The 27,777-nt window shown below is 41.3% G+C and overlaps 1 protein-coding gene and 1 pseudogene across 3 annotated transcripts in view; one reads left to right on the forward strand and one right to left on the reverse strand.

Moving 5' to 3' along the window:
• The window catches only part of PLEKHA2 (pleckstrin homology domain containing A2), a 112,148-nt gene that overhangs the window by 8,005 nt on the left and 76,366 nt on the right, over positions 1–27,777 (forward strand). The window contains exon 1 of one of the 3 annotated variants that reach the window (XM_077152531.1): positions 21,711–21,834. The exons of the other annotated variants lie outside the window; for them this stretch is intronic. The gene's annotated coding sequence lies outside the window, so the exon portion shown is untranslated. Of the gene's footprint in view, positions 1–21,710; positions 21,835–27,777 lie in introns of those variants that run through there. 3 annotated transcript variants of the gene reach the window in all.
• Positions 18,536–18,916, reverse strand: LOC143675498 (large ribosomal subunit protein P2 pseudogene; annotated as a pseudogene).

The raw sequence follows: 27,777 nt of genomic DNA on the forward strand, positions 1-27,777 counted from the left end.
GGAAAACCAAACCAAAGTAGACAAAGTTTTCAATGCGATATTAAAGGGAAAGGCACGAGGAGAAATGACTCTTATTTATGGGCCTGTTACAAAGAGAGAGTAAGGTCTTGGTTCAAGAGAACTTAATTTGCCTGCTTTGCTGCTTGTGACTGTGCTGCTCCTTTAAGTCGTAACTAGACGCTCTTCTCCGCTTTGCTTCACCTGGACTCTGGCCCTCTGCCTCTCTCTAAGCCTGTCTCGCTGGTTCCCAGTGACCCGACTCATGGCGCCTATTTGGAACAGTGGCATATTGGTAAGGTCTCAGCCTTCCTGCCCCATGCTGGTTTCATTTCATCTCCATGGACTTAGCTTTGAATGCAGCCCAGTGAGATAACCTTGAGAAATGGAAATTTCAGAAAGCTAGGGAAATATTTTAACCGACAGCAGAATCAGTTTGAATTTGAGTTATTGAGAAATGGGGAAGTTGGTGAGTGAGAGTCAAGTTGGGGGTAGTGAAGGGAACAGAATAGGAATCGGTTTGACTGGACATTTTAAAGAAGTTTCCTTAAAATATGAAAATAAATTTACAGAGGAATGTTTGCCAAAAAAAATGAATCTAAAGAGAAAACAACTTACACACCAGAATCGAAATGTCACTTGATTCCCAGAAGGAATGAGCTCAGAAGTTAAAAGGAGAGGGATCTTCTCCAACAACTAAATGTATTTTTTGAAGGCCCTTTTGGGTTTCAGTTGGTTCCAGGAAGAACCCAGGCCCTTGTCCCAGGGGAGATATCTTTGCAGATGCCAGTAGAAGGGCTGAGAAGCTGAATGTTCAGAAAGGAAATGGGGGTGGTGGGTGCAAAGGGCAAAGAGGTCAGCCAAAAATATTCTGTCAATGGTAGTTTCAGCCGATAAATTCAGCCAGATTTTGAGATCAAATATTTGGAACTTGAGAAACTTCCTCTGGGGTTGCTTTTGTTTATCATTCTTTCCCGGCCATTGGAGTTCATAAAGAGTGATATCACTGAAAGAACTTAGAAAGCACTTCCAAGTTTTCTAAGGCACAATTTTAGGAATGGAAAACAGCTATGTGGGTCGGTTTTAAAGAGTCATAAATAAATCCCAAGGGAGCAGCCTTAATAAGCTTGTTGCCTGGGCATTGCAGGAAGTTGAAAATGCAACTGCCTACTGCAAATAGCTCCTGTCCCTGGAGGAGAAAGGGGAACTAGGTCTCCCGATTCCCAGTCTAGTCCTCTGATTATAAACTTGATACTATGGTATAGGAGGCAACCTTTGAAGTTTAAAAATAGCTGCCAAAAAGAAGTTAATGTATATACTAAGTGCAGAATGGGCCAGAAGATACAGGCCGTGGGGGGAAGCAAGCCTTGTGGCCTCTGAAACTGCAAACCAATAAATTCCTGTTGTTAAGCCAACCCATTGTATGGTATTTATTTTAGCAGCTAGAAAAGGAAAACACCCCCCAAATAAAGTGCCAAGCAAGAAAACCTAAACTGGAGGCAGTGGGTCTCCACACTGGAGTGTGACCCCCCAGTATACACCAGCTTCACCTGGGAACATGTTGGCAATGCAAGTTCTTGTGCCCCACTCAGCACTGCAGAATCAGAAAACTGTGAGGCCACTGTGTTTTCCACACCCTTTAGGTGATTCTGAAGCAAGGCCACAATTTTAGAATCACGACCCTATGTTAGCCTCAAAGCGGTTTTATGGGAGCATTGATTGCCAGGCTCAGAAGATTCTGGGTCTGTTTTTTGTTGTTGTTGTTGTTGTTTATGAGAGAGAGAAAAGCATCAAGCCTTGTCAGAGTCAGCATTAACCAGCTTAGAAGTTCCATGTGACAAGCACAAAACTATTATAATCATTATTTATTTAACAAAAATCTTAGCAAATGACTTTGAAACCCTACTGTGTGCAGTGTGCTATGTGGGAAGGAGGTAGAGAAATTTTAAAAGGCAGAAGTTCCTGCCTATAGTAAGATCACTTATGAAAATCCACATAGGAGAACCCGCAAGGGGTTACTGAGCCCCATTTTAATTCTGTGCCTTAAGTTTCCTGCCCATGAGTCATTAACTCTCTAGTACAGGGGTCAGATCTGAAGCAATTGGATTTATGCAAGAGAGCATATAATCATGAACCAGATTGTGACAAGGTCAAGTAGGCCTTGTAGATTCAAGAGTCCTTCTCCAGCTTCGTTCTGCTGGCCTTCATTTTCACTCCTTTCGAATGCCCAGGATTTTTCTTTCCTTTTACTTAATCCAGAGAGGGGCAATTGTATCCCATAAGGCAAAGTCATGCCCCCCTTTTCTCTTAATAGGACATCAATTTCCAGCCTACTTTTCAGAGACCCCCAACAAATTGATGTCTTAATAGGACATCAATTTCCAGCCTACTTTTCAGAGACCCCCAACAAATTGATGTCTTAATAGGACATCAGTTTCCAGACCCTACCAGACCCAAATACGGCAAGAATGAAGCCAGGGTTTCCAAGGAATTTGACTCCTGCCCCCACCCCCATACTGCATCCCTGGGGCTACTGAGGAAGTCCCAGTGCTCCTTGGTCAACCATTTTTAGGAATACAGGCCTCCACAGGGTTGTTCCATGGAGCTTTGGGGAGAAATCTTTTGCTGCCTTGATTTCAAGAACTCTGTCCTTTGACCCAGGCCACTGAGCCTCCATCATCTGTCTCCCAAAAGGAATTGAGGATATGCAATGGCTGAATTCACAAGACAGCTCTTGGAGGGAAAGGAAAAGACCTGCTCTGTAAATAAGTGATGAAGAGCTCCTGGATGGTGGCCTGTCGCTCCCCCCACACACACACCCCTGGCACCCTTGGGACTCCCTTAGAACAGAGCAGAGCTGCCTGGAGCCAGGGTAGCTGAGTAATCACAAGGCCAACAATAAATACTGGGTTCCATAAATACCTGGAGAGCTTTAGTCATGGAATAGAAGCCAGGAAGGGGAAGAAAGGAGAAGGGGCTGGAGGAGGGGAGAGCTGGAAGGCTGCTAGGGCTAGCTTGAAAACCTACAATAAAAGAAAGTAATAATAAAAATCCTTTCTATCCACACCCTCCCCGCACCCAAATAGGAAACTCTCTGGAGGAAGTGGAAGCAGGAGACCACCAGGCCCATCACCAAAGCCCTCTAGTTTTCAGCATAGTTGGCCTGAACCTCCAAACACAAGTGGGTCCCCAAATTCTTTGTAAAATGAAACACAAGAGATGGTAACGACCATAATTATAGTCAGAAGCAGAATTCATAAACGTTCAAAGGAAATGAATTCTTGGCACATATATGGTGGAGAATCTCACCTAAGTAGGAGGAGAGAGGCTCCTGCCATGAGGAAGCTGGGAAGTAAGTGTAGTTCCTTGTCTCCTTGGACCAGTCATGCAAGGAGATGATTTGTCAGGGGGCCTTTTCCGTGGGGCAGAGGGATCTTCAGGCTCTCACCTGCTTTTAGGCCATGCACCCTTTGGGGATCGCAGGCAGGCAGATGAGAACAATGGGGAAATGCAGTCAAGAGATGAAAAGCAGTGTGGGAGCAAGTTGCCTAACAGCATTGTTCCTAAATAAAGAAGGGCATGATGTGCTGGTAGCAGGGCCACAGAGCTGCTGTTCAGCCGAGTCAGTGTTCTGCGTTTTTACCAGAGGGGAGGACAGGGGGTGGATCAGCTTTACTGTCACCAGCAGAGACAACTTCCAGAGCAGCTTGGATGAATCATTTGGCACACAGGCACACTCAAAAATTTTAAATATGGATGATGGGGGTGGGGAGCTATCAAGTAACAGAAGCTGAATTTGGGGTGCATAATTTTTCGACCCAGAATGTCTTTCATTATTGAGTCTTTTTGCCCCTTTTATGTGAAACTTAGAGTAACTTACCTATAGACAGACTACAGCCTGCGTTTATGTCCAAAGATAAATGCCTAAGTGTTTAGGGTGATATGATTAATGTAAACAGATAATCAAAAGACAAATTAGTTAATCGTGAAATAGTTAGAATGTTATTAACATCAAAGGTTACTAATGTCTTTGTTCTACTTTTTAAACCCAAGGCTTAGTTCTCTAGTTCCAGACTGAATTTGGGTTTATAGTTGATGCTCAGAGGTAAGATTTGGAACAACCTTGCTCACTCCTCACTTGGTACCCCTGTGATGGGTGGACAGTAGATAGGTTTGACGGATTGTTCCCCTTTGTATGCACAGAGAAAAGCCACAAAATTCGTTTCTCATTTGCCTTTGAAAGCAGGTTCTACATCTGCAGGAAATAAGATTAAAGAACAATGTGATCAAGCAAATGGAAATACAAGAAACTCTCTTGCTTTAAGTAGTACAGAGGCCAAAAAGTCAGCTATGAATAGCCATAGAGGACTTTTTTGGGAGGGCAGTGGAGTTATTTGAATATGGATTCTATATTAGATGATATTTAATCAATAATGATAGTCTTACTGTGATTTAAAAGAGCTAAAACTCAAGACAGCCAAGCGAGAGATATTTAGTAAGAGTTTGTTATGAAAATGCACCGCATGGGCCCCTGCTCTGCAGACTCAATATATTATGTATTAGATCAGATTGATGAGTCAAGAAGCAAATGTATGGAAAAAAAGAAAGGGGGGGGAGAAAGAGAGAAATAAAGAAAGAATCCAGTGAAATTCTGTGCCATTAAGTGAGGCAATGCACTGACAAACTTCATCAAGTAGCTACAAGTGTAAGGTTGAATTATATATCCCAGAAAAACATCATCTTAATCTACCCCTGTGGATTAATCTTAATCCATCCATTGGAAATAGGACCTTTTGAAGACATTGTCTTAGTTAAGAAAGGGTCCTAATCGGAATTACTGGAGTCTTTCACGTGCGGAAGTAACTCACTAATACTAAGAGAAAGCCGCCAGACCTGGAAGGGAAAGTAGAAGATGACTTCATGTGCAGTGCCACGTGGCAGAAAAGCCAGGAAACTAAGGGTTGCGGACAGTAGCCTCAGAATGCCACAGTCTTTGGGGAGAAAGCATTACCTTGCCAATTTCTCAGTTTGGGGCTTTTTCTAGCCTCAAACCATCAGCCGAAAAATTCCCATTGTTGAATCCAACCAATTGTGTGGTATTTGTTTTAGCAGCTGGAAAATAAAGACACTGCATATTGCTTGTCATTTAAAACCAAATGAAGTCACCCCAATTTGGATTTATGGGAGGAAGGACCATCATAATTTAGAGCTTGGTTTAAAGTTTTCAAATCTTTCTTCAGAAATTAGTGATTATTACTTCTCCTCTGAGCTCCTACCATCTGCTCTGTACTTAGTACTGCTACTTGTGATCTTAGAGCAGGCAATGATGTCTTCTTGGCAAAATCTCTGAACAACTGCTGCAGCAGCTGTTTGAGGAGCAAGAGAATTTAGTGCCGTTGGTCTTCTTCATGAGGAATGCATTTGCCTTTGATGTCTCCTAATGACCCTTTTCAGTTAGAACTCATAAAAAAGTAATCAGTGACAAAAGTTCTCTTGACCCGGGCCAGCAAAAGTACACAATCCTGATGCCATATGCATTTTCTATGACTTATCAAACCTTGCTGCCTCTTTGCTTCTCCGGTCTGTTTTGATCCATTTTCTTTTGAGCTGCAACTGCTACAAAGGCAGAATTGGCCCACGTTCTGTAGGTATCTCTCAGTACATGAGAAGCACTTTACATAAACAGCAGAGGAACTACTTTGTGCAGAGTCTGGTAGAATCATTTTCTGATATGTTTTCAGTTAATCTTCATATTGTGACCCAGCCTATGATAAGCAGACACTGGCTGGTAAGAGCCACATATTGACCTTAAACATCTTGGTCAAGAGACTCTGAAAAATATCTACCGCATTTACTGCCTATAAAACACCACGCAGCACTAGATTATAAAGTCATAGGGTATTTGCTAATTCAGAATATCCCTTAGCGTCTCCTATGGACATAGTCACTATCGCCCTTCCCTGAATGTACAGAATAAGTTATTTTACTTTTTTATTCTCCCTCACGCTATACTGCTGAGCACTTAGCAGGAAATTATAAAGTGACAAGTTCATTCTTCAAAAGTCCTGCACCAAGCAGCCAACAGATTCCCTCATACCATCTGTTATTGGGTGAGCACCAGAGAGATATTCAAAGCTGAGGACATGCAAAATGGTGAGACGTGGCTGACAAGTAAATAAATTTCAAAACCACCCATGCTCCAAAGATATTTTTACCTGCTTCAAATTCTTTCCCAGCCCAGTTGACCAGGATAGTGGTGTAAGATGCTTCAGGGTAACATTTCCCCACAGAATCTTTGAACAACTATCAAAAACCGGCAGAGCCATCTTCCTCAAAACTCTGGAAAACGTTCAAAGGATTACAGTAATTGGCTAAGTGCTGAATTAAGGAAACACAGATTTAAATACTGTTGGAAAAGCTTATGGTGTCCTTTTTGTCTCCCCCCCCCCCCCACCCCCCGGCATGTGGAGCTGGCCTATGCTTTCTGTTTTATTTATTTATTTTTATTTTATTTTATTTTTTGGCCTATGCGCTTATTGTGGGTTTCTGGCCCAATCCAGAGGGAGCAGAGTAAATCCCTTGCACATGCCCGGGTGCCTGTATGCTGTATGTTGGTGCCGCTCTACCGGGAGGCAGCCGGAAAGACTGAATGAGGAAGCTCACCTCTGCCTTGCCCACGAAAGGCAGAAGCAGCTTGTGGATGGAAGCCGTATAAGAAACAGTCAATTGAGGAGGCTTGGGTCAAAGGATTACCAGCTTTGTGATGTACAATAGAGCACCCGGAGAGGGGTGGGGGTGGGGGAACTGGTACTCTATTTAATAGGGAGAGTTCAGAGAACAGGGACATTCCGATTCCTGTAAACAAGGGAATTCCTCAAGGCACAAGTGAGACCAGGTGCAGCACAGACACAGGCTCGGAAAAGACGCAGAGGGCCCTGTACTTCATGTTTTGCCACAGTCTGACCTTCCTGACACGAGGGCTAAGCCCTGAAGGAGAGCACAAGTCAAGGCAGGGCCAATTTGCAAGGATCATGTAAAATATTTTTTACATTGCTCTGTTTTTGTTAGCTCCTGACACATGAACATGGAATGCCCTTCCACTTGTTTAAATCTTCTTTTACTTCTTTTAGAGATGCTTTATAGTTTTCCATGTACAATTCCTTTACATCCTTGGTTAAATTTATTCTTAGATATTTGATTCTTTTAGTTACTATTACAAATGGAGTTTTTTTTTCCCCTTGATTTCTTCTTTAGATTGTTCATGGATTGGAAGACTAAACATTGTATGATGTCAATTCTTCCCAAAGTGATTTACAGATTCAGAGCAATCCCAATCAGAATTCCAAAAGCCTCATTTGCAGAAAGCCTCTTTTACTTGGTTATTTGAATATAGTGGATGTTTTTCTAAGAACAATAGTCTAGACTCAATGGAAAAATTGAAAATATTAAGAACTACAATAATCTTCTAAAAATCATATTGCAATTGACTTTTTCTGGTTTTCTTTTTTTTCCTCCATAGACTTTACAAAGCCTGGCTATAATCATTCATTCTATCTATATCCCTACTTACCTATCTACCGATCATCTATAATATTGTGTTGCTTTTCTTTTTTTTGCTAACCATTATCTTGTGAGCATTTTTTTTTCCTATACAGTCTCAGCACTGTGATGACTATATGTTCTTTTCCTATTGTTAAACATTTAAGTTATTTACGGTTTTTCTCCATTTTAAAAATATATAATAAATATCATTGCATATGATTTTTCTCACCTGTATTTCTGATTATTTCCTTTGGATGAATTTCTAGAAGGAGAATATCTGGGCCAAAAACTAAAAAGATTTTAAAGCTCTCGAAAATTGCTTCCCCAAAAGAATATACCACTTAGCATCACAGCAGTTCATGCAGAAAAATATTTGAGTGATAAGTAAGTGAATCAACTAGGGATTCTGTTCAGGTGTATATAGCAGAAACGCATCTACAATGACTTGACTCAATAGGTGTATATTTTGTGATGGATTTTGTGGCTTACAGTGGAGCCCAGGACTTGTACAGGAGCTCCGTCACATTACCAGAGCCAGGCGCCTCCTTTGTTTCTTGTCCTGTCTTTAATCATCTTTAGCATGTGGCTTTTATGTTCTTGGCCTTTGCACTTGCTGTTCCCCCCAGACTTCTCCATGCCTGGCTTCCTCTCTTCCTTCAGATTTTTACTCAAATATCACTTTCTTAATAAGGCATTTCCTGGCCACCCTATCTAAAACTTTACCCTCCCCCCTTTCTGTTTATATTTACCTTTTAAGGGTGTATTGCTATTTAATATAATATATTTTTAAATTATTAGTGTTGTTTATTTTCTCTCTCCTCCCCTAGAATGTAAGCTTCTCGAGGGCATGGAGTTAACCTATTTTGTCATTGCTGTTTTGAGATTGTGCATGCGTGTGTGTGTGTGTGTGTATCTCCACTTCTGTGAGCTCCTGCTTTATTCTATCCAATTAGGTCATCTCTGCTTTATTCCTTCAGTGAAGACTATGTCCAGTCTGACCCTGCTTCCCTTTTCTCTCGTTTTCTCTCTTGTTCCCTCTCTCCTTTCCTTCCTTCCTTCCCCTCTTCCTTCTTTCCATTCTCCCTCCCTTCCTTCCTTTCTGACATCATGAAGTGGCTTACTCAAGGTTAAACAGAAAGTTTAAAAAAATTTTTGGAAGACCCTGAACCCTAGTTCCTGAGTTTTCTGTTCTCTCTATCATTCCTAAATAAGAATGTCTATTGACTCTTAAGAACTAGCCTAATAGCAAGCCCTTGACCTTGAGGCTTGCTCTTATTAAACTTATTTCTGTAGTGGAGAAGCTAAGCTTTCCTATAATTATGCCTAAGACTTACTTCCAGAAAACCTCTTTTGTTGTTCAGATGTGGCCTGTCTTTAAGCCCAACTCTGTAAGGAAAATTATTACCGTCACCCTACATGGGACAGGACATCCAGGGTGACTGTGTCCCTGGCAATGTGGGATATGACTCCCAGAGATGAGTCTGACCCTGGCACTGTGGGATCAACAACACCTTCCTGACCAAAAGGGGGAAAAGAAATGTTATAAAATAAGGTATCAGTGGCTAAGAGAGTTCAAATAGAGTTGAGAGGCTACTCTGGAGGCTACTCATACGCAAACTTCAGCTAGACATTGCTACCTACCATGGTTTCCCAACCCCCAACAAAGACCATTTCTGCCAACCCTTGGTTGGCACCTAGGGCTCTGAGTTTCAGCAAAAGTTTAAAGCACTAAGTTTACTTTTCAGAAACCTATAACCTCCAGATAGTTCCTAGGCTAGATAAGTCCTGAAACCCAGAAGGGGCCAGCCTCTCCAAGAACGTCAACTAGTTCCACCCCCCTATCTCATATTGTTGACGCACCTTTCCAATATCAGAAAGTTAGAATGGGCATAGGCCAAATATCCCTAAAGATTGGGAGAAGGATCAAAGGAGAAGGAGCAGTTATAACAAAGAAGATAGTATTTAACAAATGAGTATGACTGCTGAATCATTATATTGATATTTGTTTTAGCGTCCAGTGTCTTGGAGCAGCTGGAAGGAAAAACCTGAAATTGTGAAACTGTAACCATACCAAACTCTGAAATCTGTTCTATAACATTTGTTAAAATGTACTTTGAAATTTACATTGAAAAATTTTTTGTATATAATATTTCACAATAAAAATGTAAAAAAAAAAGAATTTGCCTAATAGATTTAGAAATATGGCTTGCTGGCTACATTTAGATTTAATAAGGCATTGGAAACAAAACTCTGACTTTGTCATATTTTAAAGTAAGTAGTACAGTATTTTCAATTCCAGTAATAAATTTTCTCATATTTCTGGGGAGGTGGGAAGGAGAGGTTAAGTGTGATAGAGGGGAGAGAAAATAGATGGCTGAAGTCAGACTTGGGAGGGATGACTAGTCACCAAGAAACCCAGTTGCGAATCTCTTAATGTCAGTACACTGTCCTCATTGTGAAATTGTCATTGTTTCAGATGCAAAATGCTACCGATCACCGTCCTAGGATGTCCCCACGTGATGGGGCCCTGCCCATCTTTCTAACCTTATCTCTTACACACTCCCACACACTTCCCCTCTCATTATCTGCTTCAGCAACACAGGCCTTCCTGCTATTTCTTAAACAAGCAGAACCCAGTACTACGCAGGAGTCTTGACTTACGCTGCCTGTGCCTGGAACTTTCCCCACTCCCAGACTTGGCTTGATTCCCTCCTGAATTTCATATGGGTCTCTGTTTGAATATCACCTCCTCCTAACCACCCTATTTTAAATGTGCCCCTGAGCTCCATGTTACTCTCTGCTCCTTTCCCTGCTCTCTCTCTTTTTATTTTTTTTCCCTGCTCTCTTTTTATTCACAGTACTTGTTGCACTGAGATCATTGATTTGTTTCCTTATTTATATAAGCTCCATGAGATAGGGACTGTTTTCTTGATTGCTATATCCCAAGCACCTAAAACAGATAGTCTACAAAGAAGGCATTTAATAACTATTTTCTATGTGAATTAATAAGTGTATGAATGAATTCCATCAAGAAGCTTAATGTAAGGCAGTACTGAAACTGCGTTGTTCAGGAAGGGCAAATAGGTTTCATTCATTTGCCATCTCCAGTCAACCAGTAGCGCTGCTTGGAAAGGCCATATTGAGATTTGGAGACTCCAACTCTGGTGATCAGAAGCCTGTGGTCAATTAATGATATTAATCTGGGCACTGGAGGGGAATAATGGCACATATGCCACATAATTGCAACCCCAGATTAGCTGGTAGGCTTAGCTAAAATAAAAGCCAGATCAAAAGTATGTAGAGTCAAATGTACATTTTGAATATTGAACTTGAAAACCATGACTATGTCAAACAGCAAGCTAATACCCTCATTTTACATTGCATACATTTGCCAGCCTGTGTTATTTCACAGCTGAGTCATTGTTTAATGGTTTGGACCATGTGTTCAGAAAATCTTAAATATCAGTTTATTTTTAAGCAAAATTATTTGATTAGCTCTAAAAAGGGGTAGAAATTGTACTTTTTTATTTTTTAGAAATTGTATTTTAAATCATGGATTTTTTTACTAATTCTAGGAATTTATTTCAGATTCCAGTAGTCCAAAACATAAGACAGTCTGGATTTTTAAAAATTCAGTTATATTTGTAGTAGTAGGTAGACACTTGGTTACAAATAACAGAAAAGGACTCAGCTTATGGGAAAGGGGGGATATGCTGAAAGGCTCCTAGAGCCTCACATGGGATTCTTCCTTTCTTAGACTAGGCTGCTAGTCTAGGGGACTGGTGGGCAAGTCGGCCCCAAGAACTCTCACCATCTTCTGTTCCTCTCTGCCTGTGGGCATTCATTTTCTCAGAGTACTTTCTCCACCAGCCAAAGGCAGTCCCACATCCACCTTTGACACACACGAGAAATCTGTTTTTTTTTTTTTTTTTTTGATCCAGCTTTCCTTTGAAATATCCCAGCAAAGCGGGCTTGGATCACAGAGTCGTCCTTAGACAGATCACCAGCCAGGTGGGTGGGGCACCACGATCGGTCCAGATTGGAACAGGTTCTCACTTGAGCCTGTCTCGGCTTCCTGCTGTAGCAAAGTGCCACAAACAAGGTGGCTTACAGCAACAGCAATTTTTTTCTGGCAGTTCTGGAGGTCTAGATGTCTGAAATCAAGGTGTCAAAAAGCCATGCTTCCTCTGAAATCTATAGGGAAGAATCCTTGCACTCTTCTGGCTTCTGGTGACTACCAGCTATCCTTGGCATCCCCTGGCTTGTGGATGTAGCACTCTCCCTCTTCCATCTTCACATGCCCTGCTCCTGGGTATCCATGTCCAGGTCTTCCCTTCTTATAGGGACATCAGTTATATGGGATTCGGGCCTAGCCTAATCCAGTTTGGCCTTGACTTAACTAATCACATCTTCAAAAATCCTGTTTCCAAGTAGGGTCTCAGTCACAAGACCTTTGGTTAGGATTGAACATATCTTTTTGGGAGACACAATTCAAACCATAATAGAGCCCAGTGAATGGTACTAGGGAGGTAGAGTCATGTAAGAGTGTGGAGGATCCCTCTGGAACTGGAGTTGGGGAAGGAGAAGGACCATTTCTCAGGAGAGCTGTGGTGGTGCAAGGTGGCCTTCTCCAAGAAGGGGTGTGCACAAGTGTACTGGGCAGACTAAACCCTGAAACTGGTTCACCATGACTGGTAGTCATACAACTTTCCAGGTTTCTCTTCCCCTGCCACCTCCTCTCCTAACCTTCATGCCAAATGCCCATTGCCTTTTCTCCCAACATAGTGATGCTCTTCAAATTCAGTGACTCCAATGGAAAGAATATTGTTACTATTTTCCAGAATTATTGAGTTTTGCAGTGGGCACAGAATGTGCAGGCAGTGGAAACTTTTACTCATGTCACCTGAAGTGAAATGAGTTTAGGTGCTTTTTTCTTCATGAATTATTACACCTGCACATCATTTTATTTCCTTCTCGCATCTGTTGCTTGGCTGAGCCCTCTGACACCTGGCGCTGCCTGTTATTCCTCTCTTGTGTGCCAGCGCCATCCCTGTCCAAGGAAGCATCAGGAGCACCTGAAACCTTGTGGGGGCCCCAGGAGCCCCATCAGGGTTTCCACGTATTTGTAAACAGTCACGACTCCTACAGTGTTAGCACAAGGGCCTGCAGCAATCAGCTGGCCCAGCCTTTAATTTTACAGGAGGAGAAAATGAGACTAATTGGTGACATCTGACTTGGTTAAAGACACCCAGTTTATTAATGGCAGAGTATAGCTAAAGTTTGGGGGTATCTGGTTCCTAACCCAGCGATGTCTCCAGGAACTAGAGAAAGCATCACCACAAACAAAAAACAAAACAGACACAGGGCTGGTAGAGAGAACCACTCAAGCAATTCCTCAGATCCCTTAACCAAAGCCCTGGCTTCTTTTCTTCTCTTTTGAAATAAATGCTTCACCCATACATGCAGGTGTACTGCAGACCTCTCAGGGGACATGCTGGGCCTCCTCCATGCCCTCACTTGTTTGTTGGTTCAGCAGATGGTTATTGAGCCACTGTCATACTCAGCAGGGGTGCAAAAAAATAAAACAACAACCACCACCACCCTATTAATTTTGGTCCCTGCCATCAGGAGTTTTCTGTCTCTCTGCCGTAAATGTCCAACCGGGTTTAGGGGCAAGGGCTGTTAGAAAGCAGGGCATGAGAAGTTGTCAAACTGGAGACAGAGACCAGAACTTCATGGTAAAGTCCTGACTCTGTAAATTTTCTTAACAGCATTAAAAAGGAAAGAGGCTATAATAAAACTTTCCCCCAAATTCCACAGAGATATCCCCAAATCTCTTGCAGTTTACCCTAGTGGTTATATCAATATCATAATTATTGTGGCAAAGGTATAGACCTCGAGTGAGTGCTGGAGGTTCAGCTCTGAGAAAACACTGCGTCCAAGGAGTTGCTGAACAGACTTCTTTTTTAAATTTAATTAATTTATTAATTAAAAAAATTTAACAAATGAACTAAGCCAATAACGTGATCATTCCATTCTACATATATGATCAGTAATTCACAATATCATCACTTAGTTGCATATTCATCATTTCTTAGAACATTTGCATCAATTCAGAAAAAGAAATAAAAAGACAACAGAAAAAGAAAGAAAACGAAAACAGAAAAAAAAGATTATATATACCATACCCCTTACCCCTCGCTTTCATTGATCACTAGCATTTCAAACTAAATTTATTTTAACATTTGTTCCCCCTATTATTTATTTTTATTCCATATGTTCTACTCGTCTGTTGATAAGGTAGATAAAAGGAGCATCAGACACAAGGTTTTCACAATCACACAGTCACATTGTGAAAGTTATATCATTATACAATCATCTTCAAGAAACATGGCTACTGGAACATAGCTCTACATTTTCAGGCAGTTCCCTCCAGCCTCTCCATTACATCTTGAATAACAAGGTGATATCTACTTAATGCATAAGAATAACCTCCAGGATAACCTCTTGCCTCTGTTTGGAATCTCTCAGCCATTGACACTTTGTCTCATTTCACTCTTCCCACTTTTGGTCGAGAAGATTTTCTCAATCCCTAGATGCTGATTCTCAACTCATTCTAGGGTTTTTCTCAATCCCTTGATGCTGAGTCTCAGCTCATTCTAGGATCTCTGTCCCACGTTGCCAGGAAAGTCCACACCCCTGGGAGTCATGTCCCACATAGAGAGGGGGAGGGTGGTGAGTTTGTTGTGTTGGCTGGAGAGAGAGGCCCCATCTGAGCAACGAAAGAGGCTCTCTTGGGGGTGACTCTTAGGCCTAAATTTTACGTAGACTTGACCTATCCTTTGTCAGGTTAAGTTTCATATGAACAAACCCCAAGACTGGGGGCTCAGCCTATAGCTTTGGTTGTCCACACTGCTTGTGAGAATATCAAGAATTCAACTGGGGGAAGTTGAATTTCTCCCCGTTCTCACCATTCCCTGATGGGGACTTTGCAAATACTTTTCCACTCACTGATCATATCACTCTGGGATTCATCGGGGCATCACTCTGGACAAACCAACAAAATCTCATGTCCTACCTGAGATTCCAAATACTTATGGTGTTCAATCAAGCTATCTGCATAAGTTATATTAGGAAATGCACTAGTCAAAACATAAATTTTGTACCAAATAAACATTTTTTGCTTTCGTCTCACACATAAGGTGAGATTTAAAAATATTAATTACCATCTATTTTCAGCACCCTGCAGTGATGAAATTCCTTTGTTCTGCCTCATGCACAAAGATTTTTAAAATTTGTACATTTAGTCACTATTATTATACACTCTAGGCATTCCTAGATTATACCATCTCAATCTTTAACGTCTATCTTTCTTTCTGATTTCATTTATGCCCCCAGCCCTCCTCCCTCTATCATTCTCATATGCAGCTTCATTCAGTGTTTTAACATATTACAGTTAGGTAGTATTGTGCTGTCCATTTCTAAGTTTTTATATTCAGTCCTGTTGCATGATCTGTATCCCTTTAGCTCCACTTACCCAATATCTTACCCTATTTCTATCTCCTGATGGTCTCTGTTACCAATGAAATATTCCAAGTTTATTCACTAATGTCAGTTCATATCAGTGAGACCATACAGTATTTGTCCTTTTGTTTTTGGCTAATCTCACTCAGCATAATGTCCTCAAGGTCCATCCATGTTGTTACATACTTCATAACTTTACTCTGTCTTAAAGCTGCATAATATACCACAGTTTGTTTAGCCACTCATCTGTTGATGGACATTTTGGTTGTTTCCATCTCCTTGCAATTGTAAATAATGCTGCTATAAACATTGGTGTGCAAATGTCCGTTTGTGTCTTTGCCCTCATGTCCTCTGAGTAGATACCTAGCAATGGTATTGCTGGGTCATATGGCAATTCTATATTCACCTTTTGAGGAACCGCCAAACTGCCTTCCACAGCGGTTTGCACCATTTGACATTCCCACCAACAGTGAATAAGTGTGCCTCTTTCTCCACATCCTCTCCAGCACTTGTCATTTTCTATTTTGTTGATAATGGCCATTCTGGTGGGTGTGAGATGATATCTCATTGTGGTTTTGATTTGCATTTCTCTAATGGCCAGGGAAGTTGAGCATCTCTTCATGTGCCTTTTGGCCATTTGTATTTCCTCTTCTGAGAAGTGTCTGTTCAAGTCTTTTTCCCATTTTGTAATTGGATTGGCTGTCTTTTTGTTGTTGAGTTGAACAATCTCTTTATAAATTCTGGATACTAGGCCTTTATCTGATATGTCATTTCCAAATATTGTCTCCCATTGTGTAGGCTGTCTTTTTACTTTCTTGATGAAGTTCTTTGATGTGCAAAAGTGTTTAATTTTGAGGAATTCCCATTTATTTATTCCTTTCTTCAGTGCTCTTGCTTTGGGTGTAAGGTCTATAAAACTGCCTCCAAGTATAAGATTTATAAGATATTTCCCTACATTTTCTTCTAACTGTTTTATGGTCTTAGACCTAACATTTAGGTCTTTGATCCATTTTGAGTTAACTTTTGTATAGGGTGTGAGATATGGGTCCTTTTTCATTCTTTTGCATATGGATATCCAGTTCTCTAGGCACCATTTATTGAAGAGACTGTTCTGTCCCAGGTGAGTTGGCTTGACTGCCTTATCAAAGATCAAGCATTATCCATAGATGAGAGTGTCTATAGCTGAACACTCTATTCGATTCCATTGGTCAATATATCTATCTTTATGCCAGTACCATGCTGTTTTGACTACTGTAGCTTCATAATATGCCTTAAAGTCAGGCAGCCTGAGACCTCTGACTTCATTTTTTTCCTCAGGATACTTTTAGCTATTCGGGGCACCCTGCCCTTCCAGATAAATTTGCTTATTGGTTTTCTATTTCTGAAAAGTAAGTTGTTGGGATTTTGATTGGTATTGCATTGAATCTGCTGCACAGACTTTTTACCACCTCACTCGGGAAAAGGGGAAGCGGCGTCTCATTGGCACCTCATTTAATAAACCTGAACAAGATCCTTTAGGTGAGAAGGAAGGAACTTGGTCCAGAGCTCAGAGTGCTTATTTTGTTTATTTTTATATTATCATTATCAAAGTAATACATGCACACAGGTTAACAAATCAAATAATACTACAAGGCTTATAACAAAAAAAATAGCAGCTCCTCACTTCAATCCCCTACCCTCCCAATAAGCTGCTTCTTATACTTTTAATATTTTCTTATATCATGCTTATGCTGCTAGTTCTTGATTTTTTCTTCTATGGGATATGGGAATTTAGCTTTCTTACTATTCCAGCTTTCAGTTATATAATGATTTTTATTAAACCAATGTTTAATGCTTATTATTATTTATGTAAATAGTATTCAGAGGAGAGCCATGTAGTGCATTTTGATGACCTTTTCTTTTCTGTATAACACCATTTTTCTTGGAATTAATAACTGCCTCTTTTTTGTTGTTGTTTAATTGACTGTCTGTACAGTTGACATGAATTCATCTTCCAACAATCCTGAATTCATCTTCCAAATTTTTGACAGAATTATAAAATTCTTCTCAATACATTCAGATATATCAGATAATATCCCAGTTTCTTTTTATTTTTTATTGATATATATTATATATTCATACATGTACTCATCCAAAGTGTACAATCAGTGGTGGTAACTTTTGATCAGATTGCTTCCATGGAGTTGTGACTCCACGCATTAATCCTTTAAAAGAGGAAACATTTTGGAGAAAGTCCTTTTTGTAGAGCCACAAGAAAGCCAGCAGATGCTGCCATGTTCACCACGTGCGCTTCCAGCTGAGAGAGAAACTTTGAACGTCATCGGCCTTCTTGAACCAAGGTATCTTTCCCTAGATGGCTTAGAGTGGACATCTCTGTAGACTTGTTCTAGTTGGGACATTTTCTTGGCCTTAGAACTGTAAAACTAGCAATTTATTAAATTCCCCTTTTTAAAAACTATTCTGTTTGTGGTATATTGCATTCTGGCAGCTAGCAAACTAGAACAGTATGGTTTACAATTCCACAATTTTAGGTTTTTATTTCTAGCTGCTCTAAGATACTGGAGACTAAGAGAAATATCAATGTAATGACTCAGCAATCATACTCATTTGTTAAACCCTACCTTCTCTGTGTAACTCCACCATTATCTTTGATCTTTCTCCCATTCTTTAGGGGTATTTGGGCTAATCTTCAAGTTTCTTATTTTTACTTTTGATGTTTCCAAGATAGGAATCTTGAATTATTCTGCCCTCCAGATCTGATATCGACTCCTTTTTCTCTGGGTTTGATGCACAGCTATTATTCCAAAACTTCCTTTCACTTTCACCATGGGAATTCTCTTCACCTCTTTCCTGTGTTGGGCCTAAAGTTTCCAGCAATCTTCTTTTTAGTTTGTCTCCCCATTTGTTTTGGAAGAACACATTTTCCAGTAGCATGTTGATAGTAGATGAATGAGAAGTAAATATTCTGAGATAATGTCTAGCTGAGAAATACCTTTAATCTATCCTCATGATTGGGTGATACTTTCATTGGGTACAAAACTGTAGGTTATAAATCATTTCTCCCTTGGTATTTTGAAGGCATTGATCTCTGTATCCTTTAGATTCCAGTACTGCTGCTCAGAAGTCTGATGCCATTTTGATTTATTGATTTCTCAGAGCTTCTCTCTGGAAGATTTGGGGATCTCATTATTACTAGAGGTCTGAAATTTCACACTGTTATGTCTTGGTGTGGGTCTGTTTTCTTTCTTGTGTTGAGCAGTGTTGGACCTTGTAATTTGGAAACTGTAACTTCATTTCTGGGTTCCATCTTGAATTAGTTTCTCTGTTCTGCCTTTTTGGCATTCTTATTTAGAAGATATTGAACCTCTTGGATTTGTAGCTAATGTTTAAGATCTCTCTCTTATTTTCTAATTCTCTCTTATTTTCTAATTTTACTTTTGGTAGATTTCCTCAACTTTATCTTCCAACCTTCCTATTGAAAATTTTTTTCTGTCATGATATTTGTAATCTCTGTGCACAAGCCAAATCCCATATTGTCCTCCAGCCCTTCCTTCTCCTCCTCCTTGTCTTGCTTTTTCTCTGTTGCAGCTGGGGCCCATCCAGCAACGGGAGCTGCAGAGCCCAGAGTGACGGAAGCGGCCACAGCTCCACCTGTGTGCATGCTGGCTAGCTTGCCCATACTCTGGACAGTGACTCTTTGATGTTTGTCTCCATCTAGCTCACAGAGGTCCTTGTTGAGCTGGTCGTCGCCCGCCTGGATGCCCACCCTGCCCAGGACCTCGCTGCTGTCCTTGACACTGGGGGAAGCGTTGTTCCCAAGGGTAGCCAGCAAGTGGGAGACCACAGAGCACATCTTCTCAGTGGCAGAGACCTCCTGTTTTGGTTTTTATTCTGTTTTTTAAATGTGAAAGAAGCATTTCTTTTTACCCCAGTATATTCATGATTTTGTCTTTATTTCTGCTGAGTTCTCCCCCACCAACACACACACACACACACACACACACACACACACACACTTGTTTGTCTTAGTCTGTGTCTCATGGTGAAGGAGTCCCTTAAATGCTTGATGCTCCTTGTGGGTTGGTTCACATTAATTGTGAGTTGCTAAAAACCTGTTTGAAATTGTTGTGCACATGTGAGGGGTTTAAAGGTAGGAGGGCTTCACCAAAGCCATGGCACTGGGACACCAATATTTGATTCTTTAGTTTTTTCTCTTGAGCTGGACTGTTTCCCATGAGCTGAATCCTCACGCTCCTGCCTGGATGTGGGGGTGGGAATTGAGGAGGTATAAGCCTGTTTTCAGCATCCTGCCAGCTAAGGTGGGTGAGGCAGATGGGGTGAGGTGCATAACTCTTCAGTGTACAGGCTTTCGATCACCAGTCCCCTTGGTGTCTGTAAAGTGCAGTAAAGTGTTTCACTGTCAATAAAGTGTCTATTTCTGTCCTCAGTGGATCTAGATCCTAAGCCTCTGTCTTTTTTTCTGCCCAGGTTGGGTTTAAATTTCTTCTCCTGTAAGCTTTCAATTGATCTTCCTGTTTTCAGTATCCCCCCTACCCCCCAAATCACTGCCTTTCAGGGGTTCTTTTGGTGATCTAATCCCTGAACTGCATAGGGCTTGGAGATGCAAAGCAGCTGGTTTCTTGTTGACTTCCAACCCTTGCAGGTCTAGGTTTCAGCCTTTTTACCTGTCTGGTAGGTTGGCTTCTCCTTACCAGCTTTTCTGTTTCCTAAAATTTTAGCCTATATATATTTTTTTTCTTTCTTTCTTTCTTTCTTTTTTTTGTATGCTATACGGTGTGGTCACATTTCATTCTTTTTCCATGTGAGTATCCCCTTATTGCAGTACCATTTGTTGAGTTTTTGTTTGGTTTGTTTTTCATTTGTTTGCTTGCTTGTTTGTTTTTGGGGAAGTGCATGGGCCCGGAGTCAAACTTGGGTCTCCCACGTGGCAGGGGAGAATTCTACCACTGAACTACTGTGCACACCTTAGCCTATATTTTTGGTTTTGATTTTTTTAGCATTGTCTTTGTCCTTGGGGACATATGTTCCTCTCCTCCATTTATCGTTACTTGAGTGGAGGTTTAAGAGACAGCAGGGATAAAATCATGTGTTCAATCGACTATGCTTAACTGGGATTTCCATGTGACTGTTTTTAAGTCCACTATTCCAGCCTGCTTTCTTTTCTTTCTTCTTTCCCCCTCCCTCTCTCCTTTCTTCCTTTTTCTTTATTTTTCTCTCTTTATGCCTTCCTCCCTTTCTCACTCTCCCTCTTTCTCTTTCCTTTCTTCTTGTTAAGATGCTGTTCTGCCTCTGCCAGAAGGCTGATCTCCCCTACCCTCTGTTCTTTAAAATACTTTGAATGTAAATAGCACCTTGGACTTTGGCTTTAATTTGAACACTGTCAAGTTTCTGCAATAGACTTAGAAATACCAACAACCCACAGAGTTTGGGCTTCCTGATCTCTTCCCCTGTGTGCCTGCTGAGAAAACTCTCTGTGGTATTTCTTGGGAGTGGAGTGTTGGCATTTCATCCAATTCAGGTCTGGCAACTTTTGTTCAGAATTTGAACTCCTAAAACCTTGGTCCAGGGACCATAGTGAGAGAAGGTTGAAAAGTATACAGGAGAAACAGGGCCAGGGTGAGGGTGGGACCATGTATTAATTAATTGATGAATTAACTTGATAAGCATGTACAGAGCGTCTGGTACGTTGCAGGCAGTATCCCCGGCGGAGGGGATATAAAGATGGGTAAGATGTTCCGAGTCCAGTGGGGATGACAGTGAAGGTAGCATAATGGGATAAGTGCACGTCACACTCGGCAAATATTAAGTTACTGCCCACTACAAGTCATGCACTATACTAGCTGCTTTCAGTGTATTTATACCTTACAGTAACGTTGTGTGGTAGGCATCATTACACCTATTTTAATAAAAGGAAACAGCCAAAATGTTTCCTTACTTTGAACACGGAGAAATGGGACCCACTAAAGCCTGTTAGGCCAGCGGCCAGGGAAACACTCCCTCTGTCTGGGCTCAGCGGCCCACGGTCTGCGCAGGACCGAAGGCTTTGAGCTGGCGCAGAAAGTCCAGCCTGAAACGAGTTCTGCGTCCTTGGATGCCGTCCCTGCCTCTTATCTCCTCCCTCCCAACTCCAAATCCAAGCCCAGGGTCTAGCTAGGAACAGGGAGAGAGCATGTTCTCCAGTAATCAACAGCTTTTTTGGCGGGGTGGGGGGAGGGGGGAGGGGGGGCGCTGTCTTCAGCATGGAAAGGAAAAGGGGGGAAGAAGTCATAAAAACCTTAAACTAAGACTCCCAAACCACAGGAAACTCTTAGATGTACGGTCTCTTTCCTCTTTCTCAGTTTTTTCCCTTCCCTTTTTGTTCTCAATAACACAAATTCCACCGGGTCTTGACTCCAGGAAAGGCCACGATCGAGTGGGGTCTGAGGGTGTAGGGTTGGGGGCCTTCGGTCCAGAAGGATTTTTTGGAAAGGAAGATCAGCTGTCCCCCAGAGGATGGTAAAAGGGATCACGTCGGTGAGTTGGGGAGTGAAGGAAAAAAAGCAAACAAACCACACAACTCTCTGAGCTTAATCAATTTTTAGAACTCTGCCTTTGAAACAGGAACTTGCCTTGAGTGTCCCTCGCCTTCCTCTTCCCTGCAGCCACCTTGCCCTTTCAAGCTGTCTGCTGACCAGCGGTGGCTTCCCGCAGCTGGCGAGGATCTGGGCCCTTTGTGCAAAGAGCCCTTGTCCTCCCCCCACCAGGGGCAGGGTAAGTGGAGGCTGGGAGCTGCAGGCCAGCGGGGGCTCCCCGGCCGCCTCCGGCCACGTCGGTTGAGAGGCTTCTTTGGGGCTTGGGGACCTGCGGTCCCCGGGAGTTGAGGAAAGGAGGTGGGCGTGGGGCCCAGAAAGAGAGTTTGCCAAATTCCCGCCGGAGCAGGCTGGATCCAGGGCCATTCCCCGGGGAGGCCTCCCACACCCACAGGAAGGCCTGAAAAGGACTTGGGAGACGGGAGGGGAGTGAGAGGGTGCAGGGGCAGTAAACAGAGACTGGAAGGGGAAGGAGCAAAGGGAAGGTTTTGTCGGAAAGCTAAGGCACAGCTGAGGAGAGCATTAAATATAAGAAAAGGAGTTGGGCCCGAACAGTACCTTTTATTACGTATTCTTATAAAGGAGAATAGTCACCAGTTTTTATGTGGCTTGGGTTTCTGTCCTGAAGGAAGCTGCCGATGCTGTCTTTTTTTTTTAAGCCTTTATTTTTGAAATGACAGGATAGAGGTGGTTTGCCCACGTTGTACTCACACATACTCTCTGCTCCTCTCAAGCCCATTTCATTGCTCTGGTTTCCTGCAAAAACTTTCCTCGTTTCACGATTGTTATTTCTTTTTGTTGCTGCTTGCGTTTTTGCTTTGGATAAGAAGGATGGGGAAAAATGGTGGGGTGGGGGGAGGAGAGAAATGGGTACCATAATGAGAAGTGAGAAAATAATAACTACATTTGAGAAATTGGGTGGAGGGAGAAATCAAAGCCCCTTGGTCAAGTATTTTACCCCTCCCAGGTCTCAGTTTTTCTCATCTCTTAAAAAAGATCATTTGGATTAGAAAGGGTTGCCAGGTAAAATGCTGCAGGCACCATTAAATTTGAATTTCTGATAAGCAGCAAATATATCATTTAGTGCAAGCATGCCCCATATATTGCATGGTACACACTTATATTAGAAATGATTCATTGTTGATTGAAAACCAAATTTAACTGTGTCCTGCATTTTTGTTTACTAGCTCAGGCAATTCTAGGGTATCATAACTTTGAAGGTCTCTTTTGACACTAAAATTCTATGTTAGGGGTAGTGCAACGGTGGCTCAGCGGCAGAATTCCCGCCTGCCATGCCGGAGACCTGGGTTCATTTCCCAGGGCCTGCCCATGCCAGAAAAAAAAAACACTACATCACAATTTTCTGTATTTGAGGCAGTTCCTCTCGAATCTCCTTACACTGGTGGTGTTCAAAGGCCTGTTTGCAGACTTCTCAAGGGGTGACCTGTTTTAAGGGAATGGAGTTTCCAGATGGTGTGAGGGCCAGGTAGCATACTAGGTCCCCTCTGTTCCCATCTCTCCTTGCACACTAGTCCTTTCTCACTTCTAAAAAGGCGAGGACAGCATTGCCCTGGGTTGTAATACACATGTGCACGTGTGCGCACACTCACACATGCACGCACACATACACACACATGCCACGGCGCGTGACAATTAGTAATATCTGTGTTTGCATTGAGAAAGTGAAAGCCTCTTATAACTGAGATGCAGAGACTTTTGCAAGTTAGGTGGTTTCTATTCATCGCTTTCCATAACACTTGCAGGAGAACCTGAGTTGTCCAGTGATTATTAGAATAATTTTTGAAAGAAGAGCTCTAAGCGACATTTGTCATGTAATTCGAAGGAGTTCAAAGTATTGAATGACATTGCTAAATAAGGCTTTACTGAGAAACAAATTTCAGGTCCCCTGGCAAAGATGGACTTGCTAGAACTTATCATATAGGATTTGTATGAGAGGGAACCTAGTTACTTCCAAAGCTGTAAACCCAGAAACATGTCCCAGTTTTTCTTGTCTTTCCTCAGCCCTGGACATTGTTATAACAAAACTCTTTCCATTCTCCTCCAGTGTGAACGAGGGTTCCCAGAGCTTACATTTGCACAGATAAGAAATAGGGATAATATTGAAGCTGAACTCTGCTCAGCTCATGCCAGCAATAATATTAATTGATGGACACTTGAACTAATCACATGTACATGTATATATGTTATATATGTACATATAAAATACCTGTATTTAAAAACTATCCTCATCCATCTAATGAATAGAAGAGTTTCCAATAAAATGTCACTGTTTTATATTATCAGTTACTAAAATGCATATTTGTGCTGTGGCTAATAATTGTAATGATGGCTTAATCTTAAAAAAAATTTTCAGATTATGAGCCGTGTGGTCATGGGATGATGGTTTTTTAAATCATAAATTTCAGTTTGTAAATGCATTTTTGTAACAGAGAAACACAATAGGGAAAAGATATTCAAGCATAAAAATATATGGCATCTGGATACAATTCATTAGGAGAAGTAGGATGAAGATATAATTCAAGGAGGAAAGGGAATGATTTAGAATTTCTGACTGTTAAAGAACCACTTGCTCATATTTTTTAAACAAATGACGGTGTCAAATTACCATGGTACTTAGATTCTACTGAATACGTTTAAAAAACGATATAGCAGTTTTATTCTAAAACAGGACAGTCACGACATGCAGAATACATCCTCTGCAACCACCTAAACCGATAATAAAAATTTATAAATGTCAACTTAAAAATGTGTGAAGGGCTATAATTTTTCAGTGTGTTTCAGGGGATGTAGGTGAGCAAAATTGTAAAGACCCTGCTTCATTTTCTTACCAACCTTTCCTGCTCACAATGTATTTCCAAGTACTTTGCAATTTTGAACAATAGAAAACGTAGGTATTTTTCTACTAACATTTGCATAGGATTCCTAGTCTAAAAGTTCCTTGTACCTTCCTGTGCTGCCCCTCTACTCTGAGCTGGATGGTAGTTACAGGGTCATCTAACAAGGCCTTAAATTGGAGAAACCAGAAATAAACCAGCCCCTGGACCTCACGGCTGAACTATTTCAAGAATAAGCAGTTACATTGCAGTGGCCATGATCTGACTCATAGTGTACTCAGTAACATATAATTACAAGCTGCATTTTAAAGGACTTCTACTGGCATGCTAGCTTGTCACCTTCTGAATATAGGGGAGCCATGGGGTTTTATGGGGACTAATTGAAATTATCTAATCACCCCAACGAGCACCTTGCCTCAGGAGAGTGACTTTCTCACATTCCAGGTGAGGTGGTGGTAGAGTTTCTCCAAGTATTGAAACTTTCTTTTTAAGGAAAAAACAAAAGACAAAAAACAGGGTGGGCCAGGGTGGCTCAGCAGGCAGAGTTCTTGCCTGCTGTACTGGAGACCCGGGTTTGATTCCTGGGGCCTGCCCATGCGAAAAAAAAACCAAACCAAAAAACCAACCAAACAAACAAAAAAACTAAATGGAAGCAATGATATGCCCAAACAGCAGAGGAAATAAATGCCTGTGGGGGAAGCGAGGTAATCAGGAGCAGATGAGGTGGGAGAGGAACGAAGCACTGCTCTGCTGGTCAGAACCAACTGTAGTTCACCACAACCTAAGCACTGCCAGCCACAATATGTGAAATTGCTTAACCAGTGTATGGAGTTTAATAAATTGTGATGCCACAGTCTGGCTCAAGAGGAATAGGTTTCACCGCAAGTGATTTTTAAATATAGATAAACACAGACCTCTCACTACAGTATGTTTTTAGCTTAAAATTCTTTTTCTTTTCTTTTTTTTTTTTTGAGATAAACTGTAGAATCCCATGCAGCTGTAAAAAATAGTTCCGAGGGCTCCTGCATACCCTTTCCCCAGTTTGGTGGCATCCTACAAAACCCCAACCAGGGCGCTGATGCAGTCAAGATGCAGGGCATTTCCATCATCAGAAAGATTCCCCAGCTGCCTGATTTTAGTCACACCCACTTCCTTCCTGCCCCAGCCCCTCACTAACCCCTGGCAACCTCTGGTCTGTTCTCCAGTTTCTATACTTTTGTTATTTCAAGAATGTTATATAATCGGAGTCAAACAGTAGGTAACCTTCAGGGACTGGCCTTTTCACTCGGCACAGTTTTCTGGAGATTCATCCAGATTGTTGAGTGTTATCAGTTAGATCATTCCTTTTTATTGCTAGTATGCCACAGCATGGATGTACCACAGTTTAATTATTCACCAACTAAAGGATGTCTGGGTTGTCTCCAGTTTTGGGCCATTATGAGTAAAACTGCTATAAACATTCATGTATAGGCTTCTGTGTAAATATACATCTTCACGTCTCTGGGACAAATGCCTAGGAGTGCAATTATGGGGTTTTATGGCAGTTGCATGTTCAGTTTTTTAAGAAATTGCTAAATTGTTTTCTGGAGCCGTTGTACCATTTTATATTCTCACAAGCAATGTACCAGCAAGTTTCTTTAGGCATTCTGACAGGTGCCTCGTAATATATCTCATTGTAATTTTACTTGCAATATTTTTAACTTATAAAATTTTCCTTTTTGCAGGCTTTTTATTTCTAAAGTCTTTTGTATGGCATTAAGCAAATTAAGAAAACAAGTTTTTATTGAGAAAAACTTATGTAATACACATCATACAACATTTTTTAAATATAAATAAGCATGAGTTAACTATGAAATTTCCCACCTCATACAAAGGCACTGATCTGAGTTTAGCCACTCTACCTTATAGCACAGTCATCACCAGGAATGATGAATATTGTCTTGAACACATACACCTGGGAATGCTTTTTAACTTTTCTTTCTCCTCCTCTGTTGCTGTCAGCTGTTCCATTTAAGGGCACTGGGGTAAACTGGATAGGGTTATCTGCCTCAAACATGTCCCAACCCCCCCCCCCCGCCCCCCCCCCGCCCGCCCCCCCCCCCCCCCCCCCCCCCCCCCCCCCCGTCTCCCCCAGCTTCTCCGTTCTCCTGCTGAGGGCTAGAAACCATATAAGTGGGCCTTTTAAAATTCTAGTTAAATCAGAATTAACAAGCCTAAGAAAGGTTTTCCTTGATGCATGGACTTTGGCAACCCAAAGGCCTTTCCCCCCTCACCTTCAGAGTTCACATTTCTATTCCAGAGGTTGAAGTTTCTGGAAGGGTGACCCTTAGCTCAAGGCCAAGTTCCTGCATATGTCTTGTCAGCAAGTCAGTGTTGTGGTATCTTCAGCTACAGGAGAAGGCATCTGATCATTGCGTCTAATTAGAATACCCACAACATCGTTAAGTATCAGGTGTAGGGTAAATTTAGCTTCTTATTGTTTGTTAAATGAAGGAGTTAAGCTAGACTGGGCTTAATTCTCCAGACTAATATAATTTGATAGACATTTGGAGTCATCATTACAAATTATGATGAAATTTGAAAGAAGATTCCTGAGCAAATTACCTATCTCCAGTGACTCATAATGAGTTTCATGAGTACTTAGCTCAAGCTGCTAATCAGGTTTTATATCTTTTCCAATGGCAGGAGATTTAATATGAATGGATACAAAATTGGCTAACATTTTTTAAAAAATGTACCCACAGAATGCCAAGTGTTTTTAAGTTGTAGATGAAGTTAGTTCCATGGTTTTTTAATCACAATGCAGTTATGAGATCTCTGAGGTACTTTTTTTTTTGCATGGGCAGGCACAGGGAATCAAACCTGGGTCTCTGGCATGGCAGGTGAGAACTCTGCCACTGTGCCACCATTGCCCGCCCTCTGAGGTACTTTTAAAAATAACAAGTATTTATGTACTTTTAAAACTAACATTTTTCTCTAATTATAAAATAACACATGCTTATCAAAGAAAACTTGGAAAATCCAGAAATAAACAAAGAAGGTTTTTTAAAATCTGCCTACAATCCCAGCACTCAGAGAGAACATTTTTAGGTATGTCCTTGAGGAACTGAATATTTTTATTATTAAACACACAAAAATTAATTATCTCTGGGGAGAAGTGTTTTTGGGGGCCAGAATATTTGCTTTTCAACATTACTTTTTTTATACCTTTTGAACTTTGTACTGTATGCATGTATTTCCTGTTAACAAAATAAGGGAAGGACATAAAG

Source organism: Tamandua tetradactyla, chromosome 3, assembly GCF_023851605.1.
Source record: "Tamandua tetradactyla isolate mTamTet1 chromosome 3, mTamTet1.pri, whole genome shotgun sequence".
NCBI classification, from domain to species: domain Eukaryota; kingdom Metazoa; phylum Chordata; class Mammalia; order Pilosa; family Myrmecophagidae; genus Tamandua; species Tamandua tetradactyla.